The sequence below is a fragment of the Ambystoma mexicanum genome, chromosome 5q, assembly GCF_040938575.1.
Source record: "Ambystoma mexicanum isolate Mex_15411 chromosome 5q, UKY_AmexF1_1, whole genome shotgun sequence".
Classification (NCBI taxonomy): domain Eukaryota; kingdom Metazoa; phylum Chordata; class Amphibia; order Caudata; family Ambystomatidae; genus Ambystoma; species Ambystoma mexicanum.
The window spans coordinates 1,210,259,631-1,210,279,938 of NC_090933.1; positions in this window are offsets into that span (position 1 = coordinate 1,210,259,631).

Genomic DNA, 20,308 nt, shown 5'->3' on the forward strand with positions numbered 1-20,308 from the left:
GAGGTATGGATGCATGGATGCATTTTTATAGTTAGTCAGTGCCAGCATGTTTCTTTCATGCATAATGTTCCTTAATGTGAAACGAACACAGCTTTGAACGGTCATAAAAAGGGTTTGTTTTGCTGTTATTTTTTTCTTTCTTTCTCTCAAGCTTCATTTGCTTCCAAATCTATTTGCCTTCAAGGACAATGGTAAGATAAAGTTGAAAGAGCCTCTTGATGAGGATGAGTTGTGAAATGTAACTGATTTAGATGTTTGCTTTTGTATACAAGTTTTACACCGCATGCAATATTTTATCTGAAGAGCTATGAATATCATTGTATATCAAACTATCACAAATCTAAAACCAATTCAGTTGAGTTTTCTGTGCATGAATGCACTCACTGGCTCAGATGTTGCGAGTTTCTAAGGAATAGCCCAATTTTTTTCACAGGTGCTAATTCATTTTACCACATGTGGTAAAACCTGACGTCAATTTTGGGTGTTTATAGTAAGTATGTTTCAAAGTGTATCTCCTCCAGAAAATATATCCAACAGAAGCACACAATATGTTAAATAACATTTTTAAGGGGTTTTCACACAAAGACAGTGCCACACTTGTTAGTTGTTGAGTTAGAAAGATTCTAATATTGAATAATGAAACAACTTGAGTAGATGTTCAAATCATAAACCTCCTGCGGGAGAGCCCTTTTTTGTTGTACACATGTTTTGGCTCACACCGAGCCTTTCTCAAAACAGGGCATATCCATAATCACTGCATCAATGATAAACAAAATTAAACAAAATTGATCAAAAATTTGCACAAACCAAAGATGTCATGTTATAGACATATATAGAGAGTACGGAGGGGTGATGGGTAGGATTCTAAGGGAAGTAATGAAATAAAGAGTGAAAAAAGATATATACACATGTGACTCAAATTAACTGCATGTCAATTCTCACATGTGTTTGCCAAATTAAATACTTTACAAACATGTCGAAAGGAATTTTTTGCATGTTAAACAGGCTATCATTCCCACTATATAATTTCTGCTTAAAGTGCACAAGGCATTTGAAAAAATACTGGAAGGAAGGCCTATAGTGAGTGGCCTAGGATGGACCACAGAGAAACTTACAGAATATATTGATCAAGTATTAAGGCCCAGGGTGCCTAGGTTAAAACTGTACATCAAAGACACCACCCAAACGATCAAGATAACTGATGGAATTGTTTGGCAACCATCATATCTCTTAGCGATCTGAGATGTACGAGCCCTCTATACCATAATCAAACACGACGCAGCAGTACAGACGATTGACTATGCATTTTGAAATGACTCTGCTTCACCCTACCATTTTGTACAAATGACCAAAGAAATTCTGACAGCCACATTGGAGTACAACATTTTCGTTTTTGACAATAAATACTATCATTATCAATATCATCAAAGAAGAGGTGTCGCTATGGGCACCAAATACGCCCCCACTCTTGCTAATCTTTTCATGGGCATGTATGAGGATCAACTAGTATACAAGGACCAATCATTCAACAAACAAGTGGTTTTATGGGCCAGATATATCGATGATGTCCTTCTAATTTGAAATGGCACAGCTGAGGAATTAGAGGAATATAGAGTCAGAATGAACAATAATGAACTGGGTGTGGAATTCACAGGCCAAAGTAGTAACTCGAAGATCAACTTTTTGGATTTAACAATCTTCGTCCGAGACAGAGTATTGAATTCAAAAACATATCTGAAAGAAATGAGGTCTATTCAACACGTTTTGCAACAAGCTGCCACCATAAACCAGTAAAATGGAATGTACCAACAGGCGAGGTTATTAGAGCCAGAAGAAACTGCAGGGACCCAAAAGTGGTGGTCAAATAAAAATAAAAATGGGCTCTCCCACGGGAGATTTATCATTTGAACTTCTACTCAGGTTGTTTCATTATTCAAAATTAGAATCTTGTAACTCAACAACTAACAAGCGTGGTGCTGTCATTGTGTGAAAACCCCTTAAAAATTCTACTAAAACCACAGAGGCAGGGTAGTGGTTCCTCCGTTCTTGCTTTCACACCAATGCGACACCTGCAAATTGCACCTCTAAAAGGGTGTAAGGCCTAAGAGGTTGACCCTCAAAAACTACTGCACCCTCAATTGCAATATGTTAAATAACATTCAGTTGTCAGAGAAACACTTGTATAATGTATTAACTGAAAGTCAGAGTTTTTTAGATTTGATGTAATCACATTTTCATCTACTTAAACCTTTCACGACAGGGAAAATAAAAATAAAACAATCAAATGCAGTTAAAACATTCAAACATTAAAACAAGGTTAAACACAGCCCTAAAATACAAACATTCTATAGAGTGATAGAGCAAAATGAATATCAACACTCTAGATACAATTGCACCATAACACGCAGCCTCTCTACAACCGAATTAACAAAACATACATGGCTGAGTATTTACAGAGTACCATGAACCCCATTTAATTTCATCAACCCACTGCAGCCTGTGATTCGGGTCAGTGGCAATGATTTATCTATTAGGCCTGCCTTCATTGCCCCCAGCGTACTTGAATTTGTACTTCACCTAGTGCTTTTCCCTATTAGCAGTTATGGTTCAGATCTCTCATGCCTTTTCCAAGCTCCAGAAAGCAAACAAGCATTCATCTTGGTGATCAAAATCCCCAAAGAGATGCATCATTGCTCCATTATCACCGTCCAGCATCTCTTCTCAATCTAGTAAAGGGAGAACTCTTTTGGATCGTAGAAAATTATAACCTGGCCAAAACAACAACAAATGCACTAGAGCCTCATCCGCTTCTTGACATCATTGCTGCTTGAATAAATTGTGCAAAACAATCCCTTCATTTTATTACCTAAGGCCAAATTGTCTTCCCTTGCCAATGCAAAAAGTCATTTCACATTTGGTTTCAGTAGGATACTCAAACATGATTGTTGAAAGTAGGCTGTCTCATAGACATTGCCCATCCCTGCTTTCATTTTCCTGCAAATTCCCTTGCCCAAAAATCACTGTTTTGAATACATTGTTTAATTTGTAATTTAGAATTCAGTGAATTGTTAACAAGGATGACTTCTGTGTTTTGCTTAAAGATTCATTCCATGCCTGGACTACTTAGTTCTTTCGTTAACTATTTCCTATAGCTTGATATATGCCTATAGGCAAAATGTTCCTCCATGCCACATCAACCAAGCTCCTGTCAGTTCGGAGATGTGCAGCAGGTTAGGGAGACCATCTTGGGGTTTTGATTAGTGATGGCACCATAGAGACATCGATTATGAGTCACAGTTACTGACGAATATTAAAAACTTCAATAGAAGCCATGTATTGTGCAGAATCTTTGGGAAATCAATCTAGTGAAGGTTGCAAGGTATAACAACCAATTGAGCTTTCCCAGTAAATGCAGAATATTATAAAACATATCAATTGTGTCTCAGCCTTGAGCCCAACTTTAGGAAATCTATTAAGGGCCACAGTGAGTACAGCAAATTAGATCCATTCATTGAGGAACAGAGGATGCACAATGATCTTTCCGTCCCACCAGGGAAATTATGAGGCAGAACAATAGGAAGTAGGAATGGATCACTTGTTTGCTAAACCGTGTTTACAGGTGTGGCTGAAGGATAATTGTAGTGTGTCAACATTTACCCTTTTTCCCACCAATTCTTTTTGGTAATAAGAGGATGCAGCAGTGTTATTTTTCACGAGAACTCTTTGCACTTCATGTTAAATGTAAGGAAATGTATTTCAGACAAAAGTTTGATCTCACTTTAGAACTGACTGTAAATACAAATCTGGATTTAAGTGACTTGCCAGGGGGTGAAGCCTCCTGCATTGTCTTTGCAAGGTTAGATCTCTTCTCTCCGATTACACTAAAATAAGATAAAAAGAATACCATATTTATGGAAATAAATGTAAGGCTGGATGATTGAAGAATGAGTAAGAAGCGAGGCGTTTGGACCATGAAGCAAGGCTAGCAAATGATGTGATTATCTTAGAAAAGGAATATGGCCAAATACAAATTGGTTACCAAGGAGATTAAATGGCTCACATGGAAACATTATATCCTGGGAGTTTCCTTGGTCTGTACATCGAACTATCATTACATTGGGTAATAATAATAGTAATTATAACAGGCCAGGAATGTGGTGGGAATCTGACAAAAACGTCTATATAAAAATATAGAAATTCATGTCAGACTCTCACCATTTTTACCGGACACATAACCTTCATCAATTCACAGCAAACAGATGCTAGAAATTGCAAGAGGTCGGTTTGTGAACAGAAATGTCAGAGTAATGCTCATGGGAAGAAGAGACTAGGGAACAAGAACAATCCCCAGGGTAAAATGTGGAGTCATACCTTTCAAAGACCTCCTGCAAAAGGTAAAAGCACCAGGGAATATCTAGCAAACTCAATGCACGGAAAGAGCTTTTACACCAAAAGAGTCATATGATTACTTTTGTATAGAAAGCACTGAAAGCAAGCTCCCCAAACCATGGACTAACAAATGTAATCACTTGGTGTGTTAGGCAGTGTGAGTATATACTATGACTGTGTTCAAAGGAATGCCTTGCACGTCAATTATACATAACTAGTGACTGCAAAGTAGGGCCATCAAGGCTGACACTTTCACACAGAAAGTCTTGGAACATGAACCACAATGAAGGCCGAAGAGGATCCTTCTCTGGTCCTGGAAGAGGAACAGTGTGAAGGAAGATGCCAGTATACCCCTGGAGGATTAAGAATCACATTATGTTCCTGTTCATTTTCAGCCAGGTAAAAATACCTCTCAAATGCTGAAATCTATATTTATATATGTACTTATTTCTTTATTGTGCGTTTTTAAGGCACTTAAACATCAAGAAATGTGTGTTTCAAAGCTCCCACAGGGCAACAGGGGAAGGAACATAGGAGCAAAAGCCAAATAGAATAAACTGATGAACAGGAAAGGGGCAGTCCTACTAGGCCTTGTCAGAATTCAGAATGTGTACGTGCAGGGAGAGAGAGTAGCAAAAGGGGTGGGGGTGAGTGATAGGGGTTATACGGTTTCACAGAGGGAAGTGCCAAGGAGTCAGTTGTGCACAACAAGAAGTGCCTGGCAGAGATCACTTGGTAAAGAGTGATCATCTGCCAATAAAATTCAAAATTACCATTGGTAATAAGCCACCTCCTAACCAACAACCCCTTTGTACAAGCACCCCAGCTACACCTTTTAGTGGCAGTTCGCATTCCTGTGATTGTAGGTTTAAACTGAAAATCAGTCTTTGCAAACCTCATTTGCATATCAACACATACTAGCCCAATTATTGCCCTTAGGGGACAAAAAAGCAAGCACTCAAAGCTTCATCAGTATAATGCAGCTGAATCTTTACCAGGGAATTACCATGGAAGTTAATTAGGTCAGCTGTGAATGTACTTACATTCACACGGAGATGTCAGTAGTTTGGCTAAAAATGACATTCGTTTACCTGAAATGACTCCCATCAAGTTTAGGGGCATGCAACAACAGTGCTGTGGAACAGACATTTCAAACTTGATAGCGGGTGACTCATAAAATACTGTTTTGCATCTGATTATGGAGATTACAGTAAAGGCAGCTTTGGGCAAATGCTTGAAGAAAAAACATTAAGCAGAATCAAAGACTATTGGTGTCATGCAATAGAGACCCAATCCAACGCTGTGGACAACTACGACATTATATACCAAGTGAGGTAGTCCTCCCATTCCGGACTTGTAGCCTAAAGTCTTCCCTTTCTCGGTCAGTTTAGGCATTCCCTGGGTTACCCCACCTTCTGACAACATTGCACGCTGTTAGGATTTCTTCTCACTCTGGATTAGATGACTACACAGCTCATGCTCTACTGCGCTTCTCTTCTGTCTTCCTAGTCTCCTTTCCAGGATAGTTTGATTGTTTTTCTTCAGACCTTTGCAACCTCTCTAAAGTCGAATTTTGGGAATTCTAGGGCTAGCACTGGAAACCGTTTTGGTGATTGGTTTTCCCTGACTTTTGCCAAGCCCATGTATTCCTTGTGTCCGAGCACAACACCATTAGTTGAGATGGGGAAATTAAAGGTTCTTAAATTAGACACTAAAATGGAAGTGAGGTTCCCTCTTTGGGGTGTCTCTTTATTTCCAAATATTCTGGTGTGGGATTCATTCTGCAGGTATCACATCACCCCGTCTGAATCTATAGCCACGAGAAAAGATGGAGCTGTGACCACGACCCTCAACAAGTGAATCTTAAAATGACCTTGATATCAAGGGCATTACATGTTTATATAGGGTTTTACTATAGACTCTTCCAACATCACCAGATGTTTTCATGTCTGGCTAAACATTTTTGTTTGCATAGGCTGTCCTGTTTATCCAAGTGTAATAAATGTATGATGCAAATTCAATCGGTTTCTGAACAGTGCGTTTTCCATATGAAGAACATCTGAAACCAGGTTTATTTACCAGTCAACTGAATAGAAAAGATAAATGCCAAAGCTGTAAATCAAGGTTTAAAGGAAGACTGTGTGGACAAAGTATAAATGATAGTATATGGCCCCATTAACAGAATAGCACTGATTGACTCACTAACACAATAGCACTGATTGGCTCACTAACACAATGGCACGGACAAGATTAACTTTAGAAATCAATGAACAGTTAAAGTATCACAATCCGGTTGAGGAAAATAAGATATGATTTGCTTGTTCTGTGTATATTTTGATATAAAAAAAACACATTGAAGCGATGATCGGTATCACGTGACACGGTCACGTGCTCCTCGGCAGCTCCACCTCCCTCTAAGCAACAAGAGCCCAGCGCTCCCAGTGCTGCTGGAGGAGGGAGCAGGCAGGCAAATATGGGCACAATTTAGATAGAATGCAGCACTCCTGATGCTGCGTCCGGATTTACACCAACGTTCTGCATACAATGCAAACACATTTAACAAAAAGGGGAACCTAATCAAACTGGTAACTTCAAAATGGCTTTACTTTATATGACGCAGAGAATATGCCGAATGTAGGTTATTTGCTTACATTGTGGCAATCCAGCACAACATTAAAATATCCCATCCTTGGTTTGAAATGCCACACTTCAGGTTTAATTTGCAGAGACTGGTTGAGCACAAAAGGTGTAAACAGGTCACAGATTAATCTCATTTTCTGATGAATACATGTTTTAATTATTATTATTATTGTATTTATTGAGTGCTGTTCTAGTTTTGAGAAGCAACAGCATGCTTTACAGAGGTATACACCAATACAGATACATAACTGAGCGCTTTACAGAGGTGTACAACATTACAAATGCACAATGTAATTTGATGTTGTGGACCAGGAAAAGGGGTCTGAAGCGTGCACACCAGTTTTGGTGATAATCAAGAGAAGGATTGTGTGGGGTGTAATCAAAGGACCCGAACCAACTGAACTGAAGAGCCCATTGGGAAACTAACCTGCCAGCATTTATAACAAAACATTCACACCAGAAATGGGCCTATCAAGGCAGACTATGTGTGGTTTCTGCAAGCAAAATAAGGAAGGGCCATGTGAAAAAGCCTACCTGCATTACAAAAGGAAAAGCAGCATTTTCATTCACATAGATAGAAGATAATGAAAGCTTTCTTTCACATGAAAAACAGGATTTTTAAACACTAACACAAAAACGGCTTTGCATATGTGTTTGCAAGACATGAGAAAAATGTGCCCATGATAGCATAAAAATGTCAGGAAAAGACATGGTGCGTGTTGACAAAAACATAATGTATATTATGCTTTGCATGCAGAATACCAGCACATTTGAAAAAGAAAAGCACACTTTGTTTCCATGAAAAAGTTCCTTAGGCCCAAGGCAGACCCTGTTTGCTTGCTGAGGGACAAAAGTCACAAAGAACTTTCCCACGTAAAACCTGGTTTACGTACCACCAGCGGTTTTACAACTGCATTAAAGTGTGGCTTCTAAGAGGTGTTGAAAAAATACTTTCTCTAGATGTAGTGTCCTTGAAAGGGCTCTGTGCAGAGACAAATGGCCCTGACTGGTGCATCCCCAGAATGTAGAGATGAAGACAGGGGCTACAATTAAGGGAGGGTGAAATTCCAATTTCAAAGAGCAAGCTTCAAACAGAAATAGACTAATAAAAAAAAACCTGGTTACAGGCTGGCCCAGTGAGAACAAATGGCCTGGAGGTAGGGGAGTTTCCATTTGTCCAACATGAAGATTTATTATTAATTTAAAATGACTATTCTAACTTAGGACTTTTTCTCATCAACCAAAAGTCGTACTGATTACATTTATCTGTAATTTTTTAGGTAATGTCCAGGCGACATTTATGATATACAATTCATCCACCCATGACTCAGAGAAATGTAAGGGCCATCTCAAATGGGTTTCTGGCTGATCTGAAAATGTTCCAAATTTGGGAGTTGGTGAACGGTGAACGGGTGGAGGTTTAAATTAGGAATATGGGGAATAAATTACATGTTCCTGGCGGTTATGCTTTTTGTGAAAATGACAGAAAATTGCCAAACTGCAATGCAAAATGGTGCAGACCTTGCTGTCATCTCATTTAATTTAGCATGATTAGATGAATCGCAATATATATATATATATATATATATATATATATATATATATATATATATATATATAATGACAGTTGAGAGTAACATTATGAAGTTTTACCACATAACTAGAATTTTGCCAACATTTGACATGAGAACAAATGGGGATTGCAAATTAATCTGCTCCAGACTCGTAAAACAATCTGTAGAGAGAGGCAGGAGTTGGAAGGAGGAAGAAGGTAACTGTCCAATCCTATTTGTGAGAACTCTTCTAGAGTACTCCCCAATATTTGAAACTTGGTGGTGTTTCATAGCTGCTATATTAGGGCGATGTACTATGAGGAAGGGACAGAGCTGCTGAAATTTAACATCAGAGAGAGCTGCTGAAATTTACCATCGGGGAGAGCTGCTGAAATTTACCATCTGAAAGCTGCAAGGAAACACCATAGGACGTTGTTGAGAGTGCATCTGGGTGGAGATGTCTATTTCAGGGAAGGCCTAAAAGCTGACTGGGGCCTAAGTTGCAGAGCTGGGGACCATCCTTGAGAGTTGAGTGACCAAACCCCTGCCCTATCTTTCCAAGGCGTCCTGTCATGCAGCTGACTTTCCTGAACTTTAAACAGAGGCTTTCTATGCAAGTTAAACTGATTCCTGCGAAAGAAAAGGTGTGGGAATCTGCTGGCCTTAAATCCTGTGTCTTTTATAGTGGTGGGACAAAACTGTCTAGATCCTTAGCATATTTAGCTAAACATATTAATTGAATTCATTCCCTTTGGTAGAACCCTACAGGGTGATTTGTGTTAACATTCGAAATTAACAAAGCTCACTTCGCAGTGTGCACTGACAAACTGTATCCTCTAATTTCATTGAGTAATCCATGTTGTCCTGTTGAACCCAACTTATTTAGGAAGAGGGGTGTATTTGTCCCTAAACTAAAAAATCCCTAAAACATCCAGTTTGCCCAACACAGGCCTTTACATGGAGGGAGTTCTCAACATCCAAAATTCCCAAATCATTCCAATTTTATTCTGTCCGTCTTCCCAAACACAGACCAAAGTAGGGAGAGGGGTGTAAAAACACACAGCTGAATCACCCAAAGTGTGGGTGAAATCATAATTTCTATTTGCATTTGTACTAATCTAGAAACCCTACTGCTAGCCTTTTAAGCACACAGGAAAATCGAAATTGCACAGCACTACATTTGTAAATTGTGTTCACTGACCAGCACTAATTTTTTTTGAAGTGATATTTGTAGAAAGTAAAGAATTGTGATTTGTGTTCATTTCAACTCACTTGTGTGATTTATTTTATGTTGAGAGGAGTACTTTGTGTTGTCCCACTGATAAAGTGGTTTTGACATTGCAGTGTGAGTTTTGTAACAACTAGTTCAAATAAATATGAATATATTTCCTGTACACCGTCCTGGTCCTTGGCTCATTGGTAGCTCAGTGGGAGGGATCCAAGGGTTATAATATGTATCTGAAATAGGGCTGAATACAAGAATCCATTAAACTGTTTGTTGAGTGACACCTTGAGCAGGGAGGGAAGGACTTCCTGTGTTGAGGGTGGCCTCTCAATAAACTGTTACAAATTGGGGGCTCGTGGCAACGATTTGCTGGCTATTTCTGATTCATGACAAGCACATTGTGACAGACTATTCATTTAGATGCAATTGCCTTATGGTGGAGAGAAAGTCATATTTGTTTTGTTAAAGTGCCGTAAGGACTTCACCCCTAAGTTCCACGGAGGTGTAGAGGTGAAAAATTAAGACTGAATACAAAAAGAAACTGATTTGGATTTGGTATAGTGAGTGGAAATCAAGGTGCAACAGGGTGTTTTTTTCCCACGTGCAGAGAAAGTTCTATACATATGTGCAAAAAATCCATTAAATAAATGAATACAATTGAATTAAATGATGCCAGGAAACATTTTCTTACAAAGCTGTTCATTCATGTTGAGTGGACAGAGGCGGATGTAGGTAGCTGGCCGGCTAAATGTATGTAATATGTCACATCAGAAGGAATTTATATTTCGTGTGAAGGTAGGATATGATACACAGCGTGAGAGGCCATTTTATATGACCCAACATGCTCAAGAAGTACTGAGTCACAGGCTCAGCTCACAGCTTGTCTATACGTTCACTTGCAGTCAGTGGAAGAGCAAGTGCAGAAGAGTGAAGCCTGTGCGCTGAGTCAGATTAAGATTCTGAATGAGGAGCAGAAATAATTGAAATTATTCAGAAGATCAAGCAGAGCAGAGCTATACGTCCAAGATACAACAAGAAAACCTCGCAAAGCAACTCAGATCTGAGTTAAATACCCAGCAGCAAGAGAATGCAGAGCGTAAAATGAAGTTTTCTGCACTGTAAGATGCACATAAACAGTGAATAGACAATTTGCGCACAGTGCAACACAAGGTAAATGATCAGAATATTTATAATACAGGTTTGTTAGATGACATTGTGGCCCTCAAATAACAAATAAGGGAATTGGAAAGGGAAAATAGTAAGTCCATCATTAAAGAGATTGGCTCACAAAGGAAGTTTGATAAAATGTGGCAGAATGTAAATATTCTGTAAGAGGATTCAATCCAGCACTACAGCTAAGTCAATGCCTAGTCTGGGATACTGAATGGAAACCCTTATTGATATATCTTTATGTCCAGTTCATGCGTTCTGGATGACTACCCCTATATAACACCCCTCTCTTGGAATCCTCCTGACCCCACTGAGCCAAGAAGTAGTTCTGTTTTGCAAGTTTAAAAGGTTTATTTGATAATTTAAACAATATATATATATATATATTATGCTTTATAATAAATTAATAATTGGATATCACACTTAATCTGAGCAGTAATCAATAATGGATAGTCTGGCACTAGCACACTTCTTTATAACCAATGATGAGTGGTTATAGGATGGATAAGATAGCAACAATACTTTTATGGTTTCAAATGGATGCAAGGTGGAATGAAAATGCAGTACAGAAATACTCAATATGATTTCAACAAAACAATGTAATCACTTTCCTCTGGCAATCCACTCCGCCCCTTTATGCAATGCAAGGAAATGGAAGGAAAGCACACCGTTCTCAGAAATGCAATCAAATGTAATTCAGTTCATCCCAGCAAGCTTAGAGGAAAACAGGTCGGAGTTTTAAACACAGGCCCAAAATGCTTTGAATGTGGTTTGCAAGGAAATGAAAAATATGCTAAAATGCTTTTAATTCCCTCTAAAGGTTCAGGGTGAGTGATAGATAATTTGAATGAGTTCAGGATCACTTTGGCAATGCTTTATGAATGGTTGTCAGGTTGCAAACGAATTTTTGCAACGGAAGGCAAGCAGCTGCAGATTTTTACACGTGAGCTAACCTTTCAATTCGCGGCAAAATGTCAAATCGCGGCAGATTTTTCCGAGTGTGCCAGGCGCGATTACAGAGGAACTACAAGGAAGGAGTAGCACTATCGTTTTGGGGTCCTATGACAGCCTAGGATCTCAGCTTCCAGATGAAAGTAAAATTTCGTTCCTAACCCAAACGGTTCCGGAGTTATGAACGATTTAGTAAAGGTAGATTTTCGGATTTAAAACAACTCAAAATGACAAGTGACAGCGTGCAACTTTGGAATTACATATGACAGCTCGCAGCTTAAGAATGACAGGTGACAGGATCTCTAGGAGACAGTTCTACTCAAGTTAAAATAGCTTGCATTAGATTATTTTAACTAAGAGATTGGGTCCTGCACAGTTTAGGCGGATACTCTCTCCTAATTTTTAGAAGGACTGGGCCTCGTCACGATCTGGTAGCGGGTTTTCTTCACTCGCCACGGACGGTCTCTGCACACAGCGTTTGGGTCAGCTCTACTCTGCTGGTCTGGGTCTCTGGTTCTGATCAGGTCTGTGGGTCCGGATACAGCAGTCTCCGGTTCAGCTGGTCTCTCTCTGGATACAACACTGCTTTCTGGCAAATGGCAAGAGTTCTTTCAAAGAATTCAAACAGCTCGCCTGGCTGTGAATAGTTGCAATGATTTGAGGCCTGCTAAAGAGGGATTTAGCTTGTAGTTGACCTCTCTGCTACAAATTCTGAAGTAAAGTCTTGGTCTCTGAAGGTGGATAGATTGAAGTCTCTGTGTTGGCTCTCTGGAGGTTGATGGAGGTAAAGTATGGATTTTCCCGGCAGAGCGTCCTGCAGCAGATGGAATAGAATGTCTATCTGTCCTGACTGTCAGCTTTTATGTGTTTTGAAAGTGGGTGGAGAGGCTAGCTTTCTAGGCCCTACCCCTCTCCACTTGTCATTGGCCACTTCCTCCTATTCCCCTTGATTGGGGGAATGAAATGAAGTGTCATCATGATGAGGTCTGTTTATGATACAGAGAACCCACCCCTGTCAACTTTACACCCAAATCTATATCTGATCCAAATACATACTTCCCCGATAGACAGTTGTTTGGCATTACGTACACACATCATGCATTTACTGATGGTAGCCCCTGTTGCAATTCTGTCGTTTTTAGGAGCTTGGGTTAAAAAATGGCAACATATTTCACTTTTTGGTTGGATTACCAATATTGGATTTGTCCCCGCATTTACACAAATGTTCGCAAAGCATGTTGGCATTAGGTGGTGGAGTGTCAGATTTCTAACATACATACATTTAGAGTAATATCCTCTTTTCCACTAAAAACCCCCCTGAACATACCACCGGGTCCTAACACGTCTTCAAATGTGCACAGAAAAATCACAAGAATAATGATATCACTTATAAAATTTTCACAAGTCCGCTCTATGAATGATCCATCTTTTTAGATTTATGTTCTGGCCCAAAAGGGGTGTGGTTTCCCCCCAGCACAATGCTGAATTTCTGGTTTTTCCAGTTCTGCCAAGCCAGCTTGCTCTCACAGGCAGTGCTCCTCCCTTTCCTTCCAGGAGGAAGCCACTTTTACGACCCCCCCCCCCCAATAAAACATTTGCCTGAGTCAGGACAGGGCTTTGTTCAATTTCCTGCAGAGCCCAGGTAATTCAATCAGAGAAGTGTCATATCCCTTTTGGTGGCAACAGCAAAAGGCAGCTAGGCCTGGGAACACAGCTGTTGTGCAAGTCTCAACTCCTGTCGGGGGTAGCTGGTGGGCAAAATTCCCTCTCTTTTTAAGCCAGGCCTCAGCTAAATGTCTCTTTGGCTGCCAGTTTTCCTGTCCAAATGAAACTCCCAATTTTTACGCATGCAGCTAGAATGCTGATTCTAAGTTTGAAACTATGACATTTAAACAATTGCAACCTATGTGACACTCAAAAGTAGGTCACTCATTTCTTTTAAACATTTAGATTTTTAGTGTCTTTCAGTCCAAATTTACTTAAACTGCTGAAATCCACAGCTCAGCCAGTTTTGCTATGAACATTATTTTAGGCTCATCCTCTTTCCAGATTTTGTATGCCCACAAGACTTTATTCTGTCAAATGTCTGCTGGTGTTCAGTGAGATTGTTGGATATTCTGCAATGTTTGAAATGGGCATTCTGAGCTTGCCTTCAGAGAAACAAAGGGTGATTTTTAAAGTGCTTTCTAGCGAACAGGCACTGCTGTTTTTCTCTTTGGCACCCCATTTCACTCATGGCTCTTATGACCCAGCACACACGCACCGGGGGGTGGCAAGTCAGGCGACCATTTTGGTGTGCGCACAAACTGCGTGGTTTTCATAGATTCTGGTGCACATGTGGGCTTTTTCGGCCATCTTGGATTTCCTAAACCCACAGCACCAAATGTTGTAGCATAATAGTTCAAACGTTGGTCAGAACACCCAACAAACCCCCCCGCCCGACTGCCCTTTGAATTTGAGTCGATGGGGAGTCGGGTGCACAAGGGTTTTGACCCACGCACTGGTCTGTCCGCATAATCTTCTTCCAATTCTGCAAATGGCACAGTTCAGCATCTTTTCCTCCATCCGGTACTGATTGATCGGTTCTCCTCGCCGGTCCTGATGGGAATATTGGGCGGTACCCTGGGCCCCTCGGATCGTCCTCCCAGTCTCCGGATCGTCCTCCTTGGCCAGTCTCCAGGTTTTCTTTCTCCTAGGACGATAAAGGAAGAGCGGCAATACCTATTCATAGACATTTTTCCCCCACCATTGATATAGTGGGGTGGCATATAAATTTATAGTCAAAACATATGAACATGCACATTTCTTTTTGCATCCAAAAATGAAAACACCCACATTGAGAAAATCAGAATTTGATAGGCGATATGTAGGATATTTTAAGTTAGAACTGAATTAATCTGAGACAGTACCCTCTAGGATTCCAGAGGATTCCTCCAGTTGTTGCAGAGTGTGCCTGGGATGGCAACACTTCAACTTGTTAATGTGGACCCACTTGTCTTCCCCCTCTGCCAAACCTCCTTTGGGGATGCGGATCTTGTAGGCCACAGGGGAGATCTTGTCTATAATCTCAAAGGGTCCTTTCCATGTAGGCAAATATTTTCGCTGTTTGGCCTGGTTCCTTTGGAAATTGTATAAATAGACCTGGTCCCCCACCTGATATTCCTTCCTGGAAGTTTTCAGGTCATAGTGGGTCTTCATACTCTCAGCTGATCTTTCTAGATTCCGCTGAACATAGGCAAAAGCATGTTGAAGGTGTTTCCTTAAATTCTCCACATACTCATGAGTTGTAGAGGCATTTATCAACGTTTGCTCTTGGGTTCTGTAGAGCAAATGCTGAGGAAGCACCATCTTGCGTCCAGTCATCAACTCAAATGGTGACATTTTGGTTGCAGATGAAGGGGTAGATCTGATGGCCATTAGGACCAGAGGTAATCGGATATCCCAATTTGGCCCAGAATCTGCCACAAACTTCTTTAATATGCTCACAATGGTTCGGTTATATCTCTCTACTGCCCCAGAAGAAGCTGGCCTGTAAGCAATGTGTAGCTTTCTCTTGACCCCCAGTATCTCCCACAACTTTGTCATTACTTCACTGGTGAAGTGGCTACCCCTGTCGGACTCAATCCTTTGAGGTAGACCAAAACGGGAAAAGATGTGGTTAATCATCAGGGCAGCTGCTGTTTCTGCCTTGCAATTTGGGGCTGGGAGACATTCCACCCACTTGGTAAACAAGCATGTAACGGTCAACATGTACTTGTTTCCTCTAGACGAGCGAATCACAGGGCCTTCAAAGTCAATTTGCAAATCTGACCATGGCAGTGTCATCCCCCTCTTTTGGAGTGGTGCACAGTGCGTGAGGGATGATGGCTGAAATTGTGCACACACAAGACACCCCTTCAAGTATTGGTCAAGGTCCTGCCCCATGTGTGGCCAGTATGCAACCTCTCTTAAGATTTCCAGTGTTGTGTGAAACCCCCTATGACCGGCGGTGGCCGCATCATGGGCGTGACTTAACATCAGGCTTCGGAATGAGGTAGGAACCACCCACTGATCGTGGCCAGCTTTGGATTTCCTTACCAGCAAACCGTCTTGGATTCGGAACATTTTTTGGATATTTCATCAACACTCTTAGGTCCTCTTTCCCAATGTAATCGGTATCCAACAGGGGAAAGTTCTCAGGGTCCTCAAGGTGTTGGTAAAACTTACCAATAATTGGATCCCCCTTCTGAGCTGTAATCAAATCAGCATCAGGGGTCTCCTTGCTCCTTTGGGCAGTTGAAAGATCATTGTGAGCATTTGTCTGGGACCTAGTGATAGCAGTGACCTGGATTTCCCCCAACAGGGACTCAATCTCAATTAGATCCCCTTGGATGGCCCCGATTTTGGCCAGCTGATCAGCTAAGTTATTTCCAGTTTTGTCTGGTCCCTCTACTTTGGAATGACCCTTGATCTTTTTCCAGTAGATGTTCATCCCATTCGATGTGACCAGATCATCAATGTTTTGGATCAACTTCCCATGTTTCAAGGGTTTGTTGTTAGCACATAACATGCCTCTGGTTTTCCAATTAACCAGGTGCTCCACGAACCCGTTCCGTACATAATCAGAATCTGTGATTATGACCAGTTCATGGAGTTGATGCTGGACAGCAGTGAGGATGGCCTAATGCACAGCCATCAATTCTGCCACCTGACTACTTCGGGGACCAATTTTGTATCCAGCGGAAGGTTCTGGGGACTCATTCACCCATGCATTCCCTAGGCCGGCCACCAGTTCTTTCTCCCCGTTATTGTCAACATGGTAAGAGCATCCATCCACATAGACAGTGGGCATTCCCTCACACTTGTCCTCTTCAAAGACTTTGTGTGGGGAATTAAGGTATGCCTCCGTGTTGTCCTTGATTGTTAGACTTTCGTCCTCGAGACAGTTTTCTCTGGCACAATCATGCAAGTCAGCCAGACCTTGCGCGAGGGGACTCTTCTTGTTTTGGCCATATCTGACCTCCACAGGAAAGCCTTGCATTGACAGAATCCAGGAAGTAATTCGGGAATTACTCACATTTCCGGCCCGGATTCTATCACTTTGGAGATATTGCAGAGGCTGGTGTGGAGTCTTCACTATGATGTGTTCCCCCCGGATAAACGGGTGGTAATTCTTCAATGCCCACACCGTTGCCAGGAGTGCCTTCTCACAATCGTTGAATTTTTCCTCCACAGAGGATAAAGTTTTGCTCGCATAGGAGATTACTTTATTGACCTTGTCATGCTTTTGGTATAATACTGCTGTCAAGCACGTATTAGAGAACCCTGTCTCCAGGAAGAACTCCTTGTTTCTGACTGGGTTATCTAGGCAGGACGCTTGTGAGAGGCTTCTTTTGAGTTGTCTTACCGCCTCGGCTTGTTCTGGACCCCATTCCCACTGGACCCCCCCTTCAGGAGATGAATCAGGGGTCTGGTGATCTCTGCGTAGCCCTCAATGAACTTTCTGCTGTAATTAGTCAGTCCAAGGAGGCTCCTTAGTTCCCGCAGAGTTGTGGGGTCTTTCAGTTTTTGGAGTGCTTCCACCTTCTTTTCCTGGGGACAGAGACCCTGAGGAGTAATATCATGCCCCAAGAAATTAACACAGGTTCTACACCACTGTGCTTTCTGAAAGGAAAGTTTTGCTCCGGCGGCCTTCAACTGGGTCAGAACATAACGGATCTCCGCTATGTGTTCCTCCACAGATGAACTTTTGATGAGGACATCATCTACATAAGCCAGGTTACCCTTCGCACCCAGGTCGGTCATGGCCTTATGTAGGAAAATGTTGAATTAATTGCCGGAGTTGAGGTATCCGAAGGGAGTCCGGGTCCATGTGTACTGCTGGCCCCCAAAGGTAAAAGCCAGTTTGTATTGGTCCTCCCTACTGACAGGCACGGTCCAGTATCCATTGGTCAGGGCTATTGCTGTGAATACCTGTGACCCCTGAATCTGGGCCAGCCCTTGGTCAATGTAGGGCAGAGGCCATCGGGAAGTATGGACCCGTTTGTTGAGCTCCCTGAGGTCGGCAAAGAGTCTTCACTGGCCGTTTGGCTTCAATATTCCCAGCACCGGATTATTGAAAATGCTGTGGACTGGACGGATTATTCCCCGGGACTCAAGGTTCTTAATTATTTCAGTAAGGGACTCCATGGATGCGAGAGGCAAATGATATTGCTTCACAAACACTGGAGTCATTCCAGGGTCCGTGGGGATTGTTGTTGTTTGGATGTCGGTGCGGCCACAGTCATATGAGTCTACCGCAAAGAGATCTTGGAAATCCAAGAAAACTTGTTTCAACTTTTGCTTTTGTTCCAGAGTCACACAGGCATCAGCTAGGTTGACTCTCTCTTCCACCATCTGCCTGAAGCCTGGAAAGACTTCTGGTTTGGCTATCTCAGCGGCCTCCTCCAGCTGGGTGGAGAAGTCCCTGGTCAGAGTGCTGATTTGGACTGGAGGCCTCAGGTGGGAAAGGCAACCCTCATGGACCTGGAAAATCACCTCATCCCTCCTGAAGTCACAAGTCACATCTTCCTTACCATAGGGGCAAGAAGTGTACACCAGGACGTTCCCCCCATGCCGGGTAAAAATCCTGTCTGGTGTTGTATTGTCATCACTGTCACTGTCAAAACAGTCCTTGGGGATTGGTCCTAACAGTTCATTTCCTAAATCGATGGAAAAATATCGGTCATGAACCGTCATTCCAATAATGATGCCTGCGGCTAGAGTAATACTCTTTAAGTCGCTGTTGTCCACCTCTATTGGAATGGTGTCATGTTCTATATTGACTAATGGAGTTGGGTTTACCCCCAACCCTTGCTGTTGGAGAGAAGCATTTAGATGTATATAAGCATCAGGGTTTTTCAAATGTTGTCCTCTTTTAACTTTCACTTCCAGGGAGAATTGTCGGGTCCTTTCTGGGATGGTGACTTCCTCTTTGATCTGAATTTCAACTGCATAAGGTAGCAATTGAGCTGACCTAAATGCTTTTTCTAGATCATCAAAGCCCCTGGGATTATCCGCTAATCGGGACCAAGCTTTGAAGTTTATTAGGTCCAAACTAATGGCAAAGCAATTAAGAATGTCACTGCCTAAGTAAAAAGCGGCAGTGGCGTCTCGCATGACCCAACAATTGTGGACTATGCTCTTGTTGCCAAAGGAGATTTTGAGCATACACCTGCTTGGCAGGAGATGTTTGAAATTGGGTGCTTCCAGGTCCATTTCCCATTTGTCTATCAGTTTGAATGTGGGAATGGCTGGATCTTTTGGGAGTTGGCGGAACATGGCTTCGCTGATGAAGCTCTTACCGTTGTTCACACACACTCGAGCGAGAACAGAGCCCTTCCCATCATTTAACTGAAAAGGGATGAACAACTGCTCTCCAATTTGCTGAATATCAGCCAGGCTCTGAGCTGATTTCACATCTTTCTGGACTATAGGAGTGGGAGTTTCTGATTGTGGATTAGTAAAGAATTTCAGGGTGTTTCCTTGCAGTGTGGAATACCACTTTAAACTGGAAGGAAGGTTGATTTTCAGAAATAGAGAGGACCCTCCATCACCAATCTGTTGTCCTACTGCTATTACTGTCACATCTGGAATTTGGTTGTTCTGGAAGTGAAATTGTACTTGGTCAGATTTTTGTTCAACCATGTGGCAGGTGCTGTTTAAACTAACATGGTTGACACTGGGTCCAGAGGACCTTGTTTACACAATCTATTAGGGGTGACAACCTTCTCAGGAAGTCATTCCCTAGTAAACAAGGGGTGCCCTCTGGAGTCACTACTATGACCGGGTGTCTCACCTTGTGTCGCCCAATTTTAATGTCCAAGTCTGCAGTGCCCTCAGCGGGAATTTCCTTCCCGTCAAAGTTCTGCAGTTGTCCAGGAAGAGAGGTGAGAGGAATTCGGTAATTCTCCCCCTTCCTGCATTTAGTTCCTCAAAGGCCCTTTTGGACAGAAGGGTAGCTTGAGATCAAGTGTCCGCCAGTGCCAAATTTGTACCCTGCCCCTGTACTTGTACCGGGGCATAGTATCTTCCCTCCTTCTCCTCAAGGGGGCACAGATAATGCACATTTTTGGACAACTGGTGGGCTAACTTTCTGGTTTTGGACATTGCTAGCGAAGAGATTTGGGCAGAATTCTGTGGAGAGCCTTGGGAATCTGAAAGAAAAAGTTAGCAACTGGAGATCAGAGCCATTGTGGGTTCCCCTGGTTCCGGTTCTGGGCCGCCCCGTCCTTTTTGGAGGCAGTCATCCGGATGGGTTTGAACCAGGGGATTCTGGTATTGTGGGTTCTGGGATGAGATGATGGGCAGAGGTAGCTCAGTCTCCATATCTCCCCAGTCTGAATTGACATCCCTTGGGACC